At 39.4% G+C, this 13,049-nt stretch overlaps 2 protein-coding genes across 4 annotated transcripts in view; one reads left to right on the top strand and one right to left on the bottom strand.

Annotated features, from left to right (window-relative positions):
* The window catches only part of ppfibp2b (PPFIA binding protein 2b), a 103,355-nt gene extending 102,667 nt beyond the window's left edge, over nucleotides 1-688 (bottom strand). Inside the window, exon 1 of the mRNA XM_076886880.1 lies at nucleotides 518-688. The gene's annotated coding sequence lies outside the window, so the exon portion shown is untranslated. The remainder of the gene's footprint in view (nucleotides 1-517) is intronic.
* A 4,840-nt stretch (nucleotides 689-5,528) lies between these two features.
* mical2b (microtubule associated monooxygenase, calponin and LIM domain containing 2b) overlaps nucleotides 5,529-13,049 on the top strand; it is a 61,039-nt gene continuing 53,518 nt past the window's right edge. Inside the window, exon 1 of one of the 3 annotated variants that reach the window (XM_012924180.5) lies at nucleotides 5,529-5,736. The gene's annotated coding sequence lies outside the window, so the exon portion shown is untranslated. The remainder of the gene's footprint in view (nucleotides 5,737-13,049) is intronic. The other 2 variants (XM_004569371.6, XM_012924179.5) reach the window with 2 other exon arrangements.

Genomic DNA, 13,049 nt, shown 5'->3' with positions numbered 1-13,049 from the left:
TATTTGGTTTCAGAGCTCCGCCTTAACAAAAGAAGTTGTCATTTTGCATGTACAAGGAAGAAAACAAACCATGTATACTTATACTGTCCCATTCAACCTTATGTCCCAATTACTCTTAATAGAAAGGCTGATATGCTCGCAGCACAACCCCAGCAGGATTATCACTGAAGCATTTTTAAGACTTAATACAATATTTGAAATACAGGCTGTGCTGAAGTCTCTCCTGACATAACTGAGTGCCACCATAAGCACTATCTGCGAACCTCGGACCACAAATTCACTTTTAAGTAAAAGAAGACAAAAACATTAGCCGCACTTTAACTCGCACATATTGAACGCTAATTACTCAGGAATTAGACAACTTGTCAAATATTTGGTGCTTTTTTTGTTGCAGCAAAACAACAACTTGTAAAATGTAATTACCGAAATGAAAAAGCTATTTTCACACAAAAATAAGTTGGAGTTTAAATGTATTAGAGATGCGGGGAAACTACTACATTAAAGTCATGTTACTCACGTTGTGCGACCCTCTGACGCGCAGTCCAAACAAATCCTTTAACTGCGTTTCTGGGAGACGCTTGAAGATAAAGTGAGAGGGCACAAACGCGCCATTACGCGTACATACAGCAGTCGTGCGCGCAAGGTGCCCTGACCTGTGTTAACTGTCTGTCTGTGTGTACTCTGCGCTGCACTGTAGCGCCAGCTCCCTCAGCTCTATCACCTGCCATGTGATACGCACGATGCCTTTACGAGCTCCTCGGAACTCCTGAAACTATTTCTCTCTCTTTTAGATCTACATTGAACATTATGATATGTTTCGCAGTGCGCTCATAGTTGAGAATGAAAAGGAACCATCTAATTGTAGTACTTGTATCTTTTCTTCTTGGATCCAACAAATACCAATGATGATTGTAATACTGTGCAGTACTAGTCAAAGTTGCTGTTGTGTTTTATTCAAATGATAAGCCAAAGATTTTAACGTCTTAAATTAGCCTCATTATCCTACAAGTGATGTCTCCGATATTCATGAACGCAGCGAGGCATCGATCTGTGGTAATCCGGATAACGATTTGGTTTTAAGACTCCAAACTCAAACGTTTGTCCAAAAGGTTCTTCACATTGCCTGAACCTGAAATATGTGCTCTGCATTTAAGGGAAAAGAGGGGGAGTGATACCACTACTACTAATAATAGTAATAATAATGAGAATAATAGTAATAATAGTAATAGTAATAATACGAGATTTCAAGATTCATAGAGTCATACAAGTACAACACACAGGGAAATGCTTCCTGAACTGCTCCTTGACTGTGCAAAATATTATAAACAATAAGTAAATTTAAATTAAAAATCGGAAATTTGAAATAAAATAATAATATTATTGAATAATAATAATAATAATAATAATAATAATAATAATAATAATAATAATAATAATAATAACAATTAATTTATCTTTAAGAGGTTGAGACAGTAACATCCGAAATTGCAAACAGCTAAAAACAACCAAACAACGTGGGGGGAAAAATGTCCATTTTATGTTTAGCTTCGCTTTATTATTATTTTTTCTATAATCAAACACTGCCATCTAGTGATGTAAAGTCATAATTATACTTGAGTGTACATTATCAGTGCAAGAAAATCACTGATTGCATTCTTTATTAATATTTACTTTTTTAAATATATATCGCCATTGATGTGATAAATTCTACAAAAACAACGTGTTACAGCTGTTGTTGTTTTCTTTGTAGCAAACACAAATCAGAAACCAGTAGTACACACAGCACTGCATCTACACGAGAGCCTGTTATTGTGATTTACACACACACACACACACACACACACACACACACACACACACACACACACACACACACACAGCATAGATATTCTACATGCTTTCAATATCTGGAATCCAGAATCCAGGCGTTTATAAAGTTCACAATGAGCTCACCCGAAACCTTGGCTCATGTGATTAGGTAGAGGATCATCAGGGGTCCTTTGTCCCTCTTTGAGGGGGGAAACTCCCACTGGGTTTAAATCTGGGACTCTCCACCATTTGACCCTTAGAACTGAAGAAGCTTCTCGAATGAGAGGTGAAACGTCTTCAAGCAACTTAAAGAAGTCCAGACGCTTTTATTTGCAAGCTCCTTAGACTACGATGACCTGGATGACTGAGAACCTTCACAGACAGCTGAAGTTAAACCACCTAAAATCAGCCATGTCTTCTTTCTCCAAAACAAAGAGGACTGTGCATGGGATTTCCAAAGCAACAGCAGAAATGATCGTGCAGCAATGGATTTTTAATCTCAGTAGAGAAACAGTTCCTCATGCTTTCACTATTGATGGCTCAGGTAGTGAGTATATCAAGAGATTATTTCAAAATTCCTGGTGTCTACAATTAATTAATGACAAGTTGCTGTAATAAGCCACTGCAGGTATGTTGAGCTCCCCCTTATTATCCATTACTGTTTTATTGCTCTGTGAATACAACTGGTCATAATCTATCAGTTACCAAAGTGATATTTTATAACTTGTTTAAGAAAGATGACATGTTTAAGAAGCTATTAGACGTATCAAAAGCTATAGCACTAAATCATAACAACAGTTGCTTCAAGGTGCTTTATATTGTAAGGCAAAGACACTATAATAATATAAGGAAAACTGAGAAAACCAATCATATGTTTATTTCACAGTCAGTGTTGGAGACACTGAAGAAGGAAAATGAGATCCTGCAGTATAACTGTTGGAAAAACAAAGCAATCACAGACTATTTAAAAGAAGCCAATAAAGAGGTAAACTCTGTAACTTTAACTTTAGCAAAAGTCTTTAGTCCATAAAATATCCAATCCACTGGTACAGCAGACACAAACTCATACCCACTGTCAGGACGATGATCAAATCACAGCACCGCCTCCACTGGAAGATGAACTAACGTCAGACTCTGTGGAGCCTGAAGTGGTTAATGGGCCTCCTGCAAATTGTGCACAGGCTGCTGACACATCTGAGGGGAAACGTGGGCAGGATGGAGGAGAAAAGGAAGAAATATCCAATATGTTTATGAGCACACGTGTACAAAGTGTAGTTTTGTTTGGCTATAACATCATTAAAGAAGAGCAGCCCTTGTAAAAACACCATTAGCCTGATCAGGTGGTTAGTTAAGAAAATCTGGCTTAAAGTTGAGGAGTGAGATTTCAATAAGGTTTAAAAACCTCCACACTGGCATCATCACTGACATTTGTAAAAACTCAAGGTGCTGAGCTGATGAGGCGCTCAGTTTAATGGATTTTGGAGATCCAGCAACTGACAATATGATTGTGTTCTTTCAAAGAACACGTGTTGACATTGTGAGGATAATCTAATGGCATCAAAAGGTTCCTCTCACCTGTTTGCATAACTGGATACAAAGTCTCTGAGGAGATACCTGTTATGGAATTGTGATAGTGAATCGACTATTTTATTAATACACATCCACCCAAACTTCACAGTGGTCATTTTGTGTAATCCAGAAGTCCCTGTCGCTTGATTTAATATTTGCTCTGTTAGGATAACACACACACTGCGCTCTATCAGGATGATATAGCAGTTTTCCACCACCTGATGGCAGAGCAGGACCAAGCATCGCAGGGAGAGAGTCTGACCGCTGAAAGCTGGAAATATAAAGGTGACAATGTCAAGAGGAATGTGTTCGGTAGCTTCTAGTGTGTGAGTTGTCATCTCGGTAAGATGACACAACCTGTAAGATATCTTCAATGCTAAAATATGTGATATATGTATTGCATGACACAATATGAACAAGTGTAGGAGAGCTTTATTTGGTAAGTTCAGTTTCCCTTCCACAGGAAAGTAGGTTAGCCAAGAAAGACCATTGTTGTTTTTGCTATTATTATTATTATTATTATTACATTTTCCTTCTGCTATTTAAAATCAATAGCTGATTACATTATTTTAGTATTGCGCTATAAGTATAGCGAGTACTACAGAAGTCTTTGTTGTACTTGCGTTACTTTTGGTTTCCTCTGTGATTTAAATGCAAGGTGAGAAAAATACATTTGAATTTAACACTCAGTTCCCCATTAGATATGATTGGAGACGCTGGAAGACCCGCCTTTTTCTGTGTCAAGGTAGCCGAGATACAGGAAACTGTACAAAGCAAATTCAATTTCAAAATAAAAGTCTGAACCTGTAGATTTAATGCCATGTGCCCAATTTACATTTAAGTGTTAACATTGCTGGCATATAATATTTACATTATCTAGGAAAGCTTTATGGAAAAACTTTTTGGTGTAAATAAACTCTGTAAGGACAGCAATGTCTTTAAATTACCTTGGATAAAGTGTTCTTGCCCAAACTTCTGACATTGGTGATTATTTTTACTTGTCAAAAATGGGGCTTCCATGTAAGAACTCTAAAACTGCAGCAAGTAGAGCTGTGTCTTTTTAATTAATGAAAAATATTAACTATGTAGCTGAGTTTATAGACTTGTATAATAGATATTCGATTGGCTAAATATTTAAGGTTGTGATTTGTTAACATTAACAAAATATGCATTGTTTTTGCAGAAAAAAAAACAGAAATTACTATTTTAAATTATAGTCAGCCTATTCCTCTAAGATATCAGTCAAGATGGAAAAAATATATATTTTTAATATTTTTAAATTGAGATTGTTTTGAGTTTTTCAGAACATTTGCAGACATAGTCATACGATTCAATGCAATAAATCATTTCGGTGGAGCATTTCCAATCTCTCCCATAACCCAGCCTTTATTTGACCCAGCTGTTGGTAAGGTGGTAAAGCGGATCATCCATCAATAACAAGGACAGCTGATTGATCTCAGCCTTTCCAGTTCATGTATCAAAGATACTCAACTCAGAGTGTATCCATCAGAGTGTGAGGAAATGTTAGATAAAAGCCCTGTATGAATGTGTGTATTATTGGGTAAATGAGACTTGAATTTGTATTTGATTTGGTCAAACTGAGTAGAAACGTGCCAATAGCAGCCCATTCAACCATTTATTTCCATATGTGATGCAAATTGAAACAAGAATGTAATTTCATATATGTTTTTAAACCCAGCTCAGACAGACTGTGGCAGAAGATATTGCACACAAAAGAAAAAAGTCTCCAAAAGTTTATTTCTGTTCATCCGGACGTAGCATTTTCAGTGGGAGAAACTTTTTATCACTCATCCAAGTGACTTCTTCAGTCTCAGCTGACTGCAGGTTTCCCCAATCTTATAAACAGTACATTTGCATAAAAAGACAAAAGTATTTTCTTCATTAGGAGGACCCTGCAGTATTTTCATATTATGTTATAATAAAGTGGAGCTCACATCGTCACAAGTTGTTGAAGGTATTGAATGTTTATTTTTAAACCTTTTAAATTCGGAGTGTAACAGTGAACTTCACACTTCTGTGTAATGAATCTCTTTCCAAGTTGCCTAGTTGAGGTTTTTGTGTGCCTCGGGGCGGGGGGGGGGGGGGGCAGTAACCGGAAGTGCTAACCTCGCTCTGTAGTCTCGCTCTTAACTAGACGCTCGTCGCGGGGATCGGTGCTGATACGGTGACTGTGCTGTGAGGAGCAGGTTGCAGACACGGACGCGCTGCACTGTTAACCGCCCACGGAGTACATAAAGCCGCGTCTCCACGGCCGAAAGCTGAGCGTTGTTAGCCGTGGAGGACTGCGGCGGGACCTCTGACATTTCACCGGCCGCTGGGCTTCATGGAGTCTCCGGTGTGAGTATCTGACAGCGAACGCACCACTGAGCGCTAATCACGAATGCTGGTTTTAAACGCCTCGTATGTTTAACTTTCACCGCAACAGTCTTCCTTACTCTGTTTAATACATTAAAGGTGCTGGTAAGAAACTGCAGGTAATTTATTTATTTAGCAACAGTCCCACACTATTACCACACACCCACAGACACACATACGGGGATGGCAGGTTAACACGGGTTTATATTTTGGTGACTTTGCTGACAAGTCGGATCTTGAGCCCCCTCATTTATGAGGCTTTGCTGTTGCTGCTGTTGGTAAATTATTTAGCATTTGCTGCAACTTAACACGTCGCAAGCGCGCAACAGGTGGCATGACAAGAACAAGCTCAAATCACCGAGAATCTGAAAAAAGGAAGAAGTTAAACTTTTATTTTGAAATCTGTCGAGAAAATAAATAATGTGCGTGGCCTGTTATAGAACTGCTCTTTAACATTTGAATGCATTTATATGAATCAACACAATTTCCATACATCAATTAAATGCCATATTTATGTCGTTTTTTATCTTTATCTTTTTTCTCTCTGTTCTTGCAATTATTTATAGCCAGAAAGACATTAAATTTGAGGTTTTACAACTGAGTTTGAGCAAGAGCCTTTGCAAGGCTTTATATTGTTGAAAGGAGAGAAGTTTCTATAGTGGAGACTAACATATGGACCCTTCTCCCATCAGACATACAGGACAGAGGTTTACTAATTTGCTGAAGTTTCCAACAAGTGTAGGTGCATTAAAACTTTTGTAGTGAGGTGTTTTTCCTTCTGTCCTCTAAGATGTGAAATTCAATCAGGCACCGATGACTAGTTTCATTTGAGAACCGCCCAGTTGTTGTGGATTAATGTTTCAGTAGTTGGACAGAATTACACTCAGTTTATTCTTCTTCTAAAAAAAACAACAAAAAACTGGATTAGTATCATTACAATAAAGATTTACGCGCTCCATTTTTACATAACCACGCCATGGTGTGAAGAGACTGTTCTCGGTTGTTGGACTTGAGGAGAAAAACAAAGCTGGGAGCCAACTTTTCGTACGCTGTTAGTAGCACCTATTGCAAGTAGCTTACAGCTTTTAATGTGAGTGTTGGTCAGAAGCAGCTTGGTCACCATGGAGGCCTAAAAAGTCAGAGATGCAGGAATTAGATAAGTCCTAAATGACTGTTCTGAACACGAGTAATTGCAGGGAGGAAAATATTTGTTGTTGGCTGTGCTCCTGTGCAGAACTTCAGAAAAGAGTTGATTTCAGGTGAAATGAAACAAACTCCACAGCAGGAGTTGAGATTGTCACATCAGTAGGAAGCACGGACCCGTCTGCAACCACACAAAGTTGTAGAGACATCCCAGTGGCAACACTAAGTGGAAAATGCACTGATAAATTAGCTGATGGTGAGGTAGACTGGTACTTAATATAGTGTCTTTGTACTCGGTTGAACACTCGAAGTGCTTTCATGTTGTTGGCTTTGCTGACTGATATTGGCTTGGCGGCAGATAAGATAGCATTTACCAATATCGTTGGCTGGGTCTGTCACAAGTGGTGGGTAAACGTTAAAAAAACAAAACAAACAAACCTGTGTATAGACGAGGCAAATTATTATTTGGTATTTGTTCTGAATCTCACATTTTGCTTTGTTCTCAATCTTCCAGATTTTATTTGTTGTTGGTGTTTTTGTCTGCTGAACAAGGAAACCAAATTTTAAATTCAGCATTTCCACACTCTGTACTACCCACAGCAGCTGACTCAAATCTGTTATCAACAAACTAAATGAACGTTTAATGTTACTCATGCATTCTCTGTGTATCCTTTTGCTCCAACGAGCACGCTCCACGTTTCCAGGTTTAACATTTTATCCTTTTTAAATTATTAGTGGACAATCCACTTGCTTCTTTTCCCCACCCTTTCCCTCTCGTGTTGCCCCTCTGGTTGGTTTGCTGGACAGGTTGCTGTTATGGTTGTCAGCTGTCTCTTGTCTTACACTGGGAGTCCAATTCCACTGTATTAGGCTTCATAGTGTGAAGCACTATTATACATGAATGCTGGTTTTGCCCTTGGCCTACTGGGAGATTTAAAAAAATAAAACCTTTTGTCCTTTAATTGGTGGCACTGAAATTTGTCATTTGTTGTTTAGATTCCCTTTTTATGGCCTTGGCAGAGATTCCTTTTCTTTCAGTAAATCCTAACTGACCTAAATGTGACAGTAACAGTCTGTGGAAGTTTTTTTTCCATAGACTTTCATCTTAACATCCTGATGCCAACCCTTCAGATGTTAATCTCAGCCCTTTTTAAACTGGTGTTTCCTTTTTCCCCTGATGCCAGTGGGGAAAGGAAAAAAGCTGTTGCACAAGCGTTCACTTCCTGGAATGAACATTTGACTTATAAGGGGGTGCCACTGCACATATCAGCTACGGGGGGCAGCGAGACAAAAATACACCAGGGAGCCAGGCGTCACTGTCACTGGCTGACCAGAGGTGCTGCTATCAAATGAGAGAGGCCAAGTTTAGTTTGAGTGTGTCAGAGGGTTTTTCTAAGGTTATGCTGAGAACTTAAATTGGTTAAGCGCATGATATTTAAGATTACTAAAGAATATAGCCTGCAGCTTGTAGGTTTGGACTGATATTGGTGGTAACTGCTTCACTTTTTTCACCTTCATGCCTTTATTTATTTTTTGTAGCTCCAAAGCATCTTATCTTATTTCCAGTCAAAGTTCAGAGCTGTGTGGTTCTTGAGGTTTGAGTTGCCTTATAACACAGAGCTAAGTTTGGCAGGGCTACTGTACAGCAGAAGTCCACAGGTCTAATTCTTAGCCTGCAAAATCCTATACCTCTGCAGGACACATGGGTCTAAATCCTTCCATAAGTTGTGGTCTTAAATTTACTCTCTACATATTTTAAATGGGTCTAAATTAGTATTTACTGCAGCGTTATCATGTCTACAGATGCTTTGATGTTGGACCCTTGCAAATAATTTACTGAAAGCTTGTCATTCACTTCCTTTTAAGTGTGGACATACTGTCTGGCATTTAATGTCACAACTGCCTGCAAGTTGTGGACATAATCAAGCCTTAAACCTCAACAGTGTGCGGTGTTAATCCCATGAGGATTAAGGGTTTGATTTCAGGGCTCACACGAACCAATTAAAGCTTTGCTCAGTACAAACAAACATATGGCATTGAAGCCAATTTGCAGTAGCCTTTGGGACTGAATCAGGCTCGACTCACCACTAAGATGCGACTCATCTGTGATGCTCTACTTGTGAGCTAATTGTGCAATAATAGTTGGAAGGATAAGTGGCATGGATAGGCAACATTTCAGTTTATCACATTTGTCATTCATTTGTGATGTAATATTAAAAGAGTGCTGTACCACCTCCTTAAAGTTGCGTGGGTCCCCTTCATGCAATAACAGCTTTCAGCAAACTCTCTGATGGTCTCCTGTGGTATCAGGCACCGAGACATTAGCAGTAGATCCTTTAAGTCCTCTAAAGCTGGGCGCACATTTAACGACTGTCGGGCCGATTGCGAATGCGATTTGGATGTGACGACTGATCAAGCCCAGTCTGTGTTAACAGTTGGGAAATAAAGTCATGCACTGTGTGTAGCGCTTCCAGTCTTAATTCTTAAGAACAATCAAAGCAAGTCATCTCTTCTTAAGACTTCTGAAAAACATCTTTACAACTGAGAGTCAGTGCAGTTGGTGTTGCCCAGGAGAAGATGAACAAACACAGGAAGAGACATTTTGCTAAATGTTTGTAAGAAGTAAACTGAACAGAATCTCTGTGTTTGCACATTTTGATCAGGCTAAACATGTACACTACCAGTCCGAAGTTTGGGCACACCTTCTCATTTGATGGTTTATTTATTTATTTTCACAACTATTTACACTGTAGATTCTCACTGAAGGCATCAAAACTATGAATGAACGCACATGGAATTATGCAGTAAACAAAAAAGTGTGAAATAACTCAAAACATGCTTTATATTCTTGAAAATTGCCACCCTTTGCTTTGATTACTGCTTTGCACCCTCTTGGCATTCTCTTGATGAGCTTCATGAGGTCCTAAAAAACCTGAAATGGTTTTCCAACAGTCTTGAAGGAGTTTCCAGAGATGCTGAGCACTTGTTGGCCCTTTCGCCTTCACTCTGTGGTCCATCTCATCCCAAATAATCTGGGTTTGGGTCAGGTGACTGTGAAGGCCAGGCTATCTGGTTCAGCACCTCATCAGTCTCCTTCTTGGTCAAATAGCCCGCACACAGCCTGGAGGTGTGTTTCGGGTCATTGTCCTCCTCAAAGTTAAATGATGGTCCAACTAAACGCAAACCAGATGGGGTGGTTTGCATGTCACTGCAGGATGCTGTGGTGGTAGCCTTCAAATTTGAATAAATCCCCAACAGCGTCACCAGCAAAGCACCTCTACGCCATCACACCTCCTCCATGCTTCACGATGGGAACGATGGGAACGATGCATGTAGAGACCATCCGGTCACCTTTTCTGTGTCACACAAAGACACAGCAGGTGGAACAAAAGATCTCAAATTTGGACTCATCAGACTAAAGCACAGATTTCCATTGGTCTAATGTCGATTCCTTGTGTTTCTTGGCCCAAATAGATCTCCTCTGCTTGGTGCTTTTCCTTAGTCTTGGTTTCTTAGCAGCTATTTGACCATAAAGTCTCCTCTGAACAGCTGATGTAGAGATGTGTCTGCTACTGGAGCTCTGTGTGGCATTTATCTGGGCTCTAATCTGAGGTGCTGTTAGCTTGTGATTTCTGAGGCTGGTGACTCTGAATTTATCCTCAGCAGCAGAGGGTACTCTGGGTCTTCCTTTCCTGGATCGGTCCTCATGTGAGCCAGTTTCGTCCTAGTGCTTGATGGTTTTTGCAACTGCACTTGGGGACAAGGTTTGAGTAATTTTCTGACTGACTGACCTTCAGTTCTTAAAGTAATGATGGACTGTTGTTTCTCTTTACTTAGCTGATTGGTTCTCGCCATAATATGAATTCTAACAGTTGTCAAATAGGGCTGTTGGCTGTGTACCAACCCGACTTCTCCACAACACAACTGATGGTTCCAACCCAATAAGAAGGCACGAAATTCCACAAATGTACTATTATTTGGTGTACAAATAACAAAAGTAATATTATGGTAAATGTATAAATGTGTTCTTTGGTTCCCAACTTTTGACACTAAAACGTTTGACTTACTTGTGTGTACTAATTTACTTGAAAGCGCTTCTGTTTATTTTTTAGCAGCTGAAGTTTTACTTGAAGCAGGCTTGTGTTGGGAAATGGATTTTTAATTCTCCATGTGCGATTACTTTATGTAATTCTTTACTTGATGCTCCCCCGACCAATGCAAAGAAACTCATTATTTTGAAACCTTTTCACAACATGGTAAATTCATGTTGTGACATTACGTATTTGCTTTTTATTTGTGGGATTGTCCACCGGCAGAATTTCCAGTGTTATGTTGTCTTGTGTTGTGTTGTGATGGACATGACCAACTTGAAGCCACCCACTTGATTTAAGCTGTTGGTTTTTGGTGTTTTGAACAAGACGGCACAAGCCTGAGGCGGTTCCTGAGAAACAAAGTACAGCCCACATTGGCTAATATGTCTGACACATTGTTAGCTGGTTAATCTTCCTTTCTGTGTCCACAATTTACAAAATGGCACGCATTCATGATTCTTTAATTACTTAAAACCGTTGATTTAGCCCTCAAACTTATCAGGAAAGTATTAACTAAGTGAGCCAGAGAAACGGCCGTTTCTCAGACTTCTTCTGAAGTCTTTTTTGGAGTCGCCCCCTGCTGGCCACTAAAAAGACTGCAGGTTTGGAGGCACTTCCATGTAAGCTTCACACTTCAGGCCTTCTGTGCTTCTGTAGTGGTCTATATCAGTCGTTAGTGCTCTTGTGACTATCAAAGAGCACAATCTGCTGCAGTCGGTGAAAACATTCATTAGATGTGTCGTGTCTTCTTCAGATAGCAGTTGAGTGTTGAGCGCAGCTTCAGTTGCGAGGTGGGACTTGCATAGAGTTGTTTTTCCAGCACATCTCACAGTGTTGATCAGATTGAGATCTTTTTGGTTTCCACGCAGTTCTTGAGCAAGTTTTGCTGTTGTGATGCACGCTGAATTACACTGCCACCTGGTCTGACACAAAGCTTGTGCAATCATCAACATCCACGTGAATGCAGGTTTACCAGCTGAACTCACTTAGCTCATCACATCACAGGGTTTCCCCTTTTGACACAAGTGCTGTATAAATACTACAGTTTACACACTGTAAACTCCCTGCTATTGTTGGCGCTTCTGCTGCTGGGCATATTTCTGACATGTTCCATCATGTAAATTGATCAAGTATCTGTGTAAGATTCCACACCGAGGAATAATTGCTGCTGATCTCATTTACAGTCATTCTTTTAGAAGATAGGAGGAGGAAGAAGAAGGTAAATAAAAGTCAGATTAGCTGAAGCTGAATTGTTTGCATGGTGAAAAAGGCTTTCAGTCGTCCCATAAGACTGGAAAACACTCCATAACAAAGGGCCGTTTCCTGCTACTACCTTCGGCCACCTTTGTGGTGTTCCTTGTCAATAAAGCACCTGATGTCACAGAACATGTTGCGATGCTTCTGGTCTCAGCAATACCAATTTAGGCAATTTATGTCGCTAAGACTTTCCTTTTACAGTCAGATTAGTTTTATTGCTGTTTACTGAGTGTTCGAACACTCCCCTGTTGTTCGGTGCAACCTTTGTACCAAAGAGGACTAACAACACGATGCCTTTATTAGTAGATTGTATGTACAGAAACAAACCCATTGTGGTATAGTAAATCCCTAAAAGGAAATTTCAGCTCTTCAAATTAAACTCTGAAAATTGACTGGCTGTTGAATACAGACTTTATCTTGGTCTTGATATATATCCCTGTTAATTCTGAAGAGCAGAACTCATTCAGAGTTCTCGGACCATGTGTCATTCTTCACTTCATGGTATGTACAAAATGTAACATGTTAACACTGAATAACAGCTTTTGAGTTTTAATCAGCTCTAAAGAATCGGCTCTTTTGTACTGAAACACTGAAGTAAAAGTAAACAAGTAAATCATGTGGATTATGTAGTAGTTGGTTACTGCTGCTGGGTATTATCTTAGTGCTTCATTCACATGCAGACCCAGTCTACCTTTGTAAGATTTTAGGTGGTTTGAAAAAAATTTCCTATAAAATATCTCTGTGCATCTTTTTAAAGAGATTAGAAAATAGTTATTTGCGTTTTTCAGAGATTTTTCGCTCGTG

The sequence above is a fragment of the Maylandia zebra genome, linkage group LG7 (assembly GCF_041146795.1).
Source record: "Maylandia zebra isolate NMK-2024a linkage group LG7, Mzebra_GT3a, whole genome shotgun sequence".
NCBI classification, from domain to species: Eukaryota; Metazoa; Chordata; class Actinopteri; order Cichliformes; family Cichlidae; genus Maylandia; species Maylandia zebra.
Note: the sequence above shows the minus strand (reverse complement) of the source record. Positions and strands in the feature narration are given on the sequence as shown.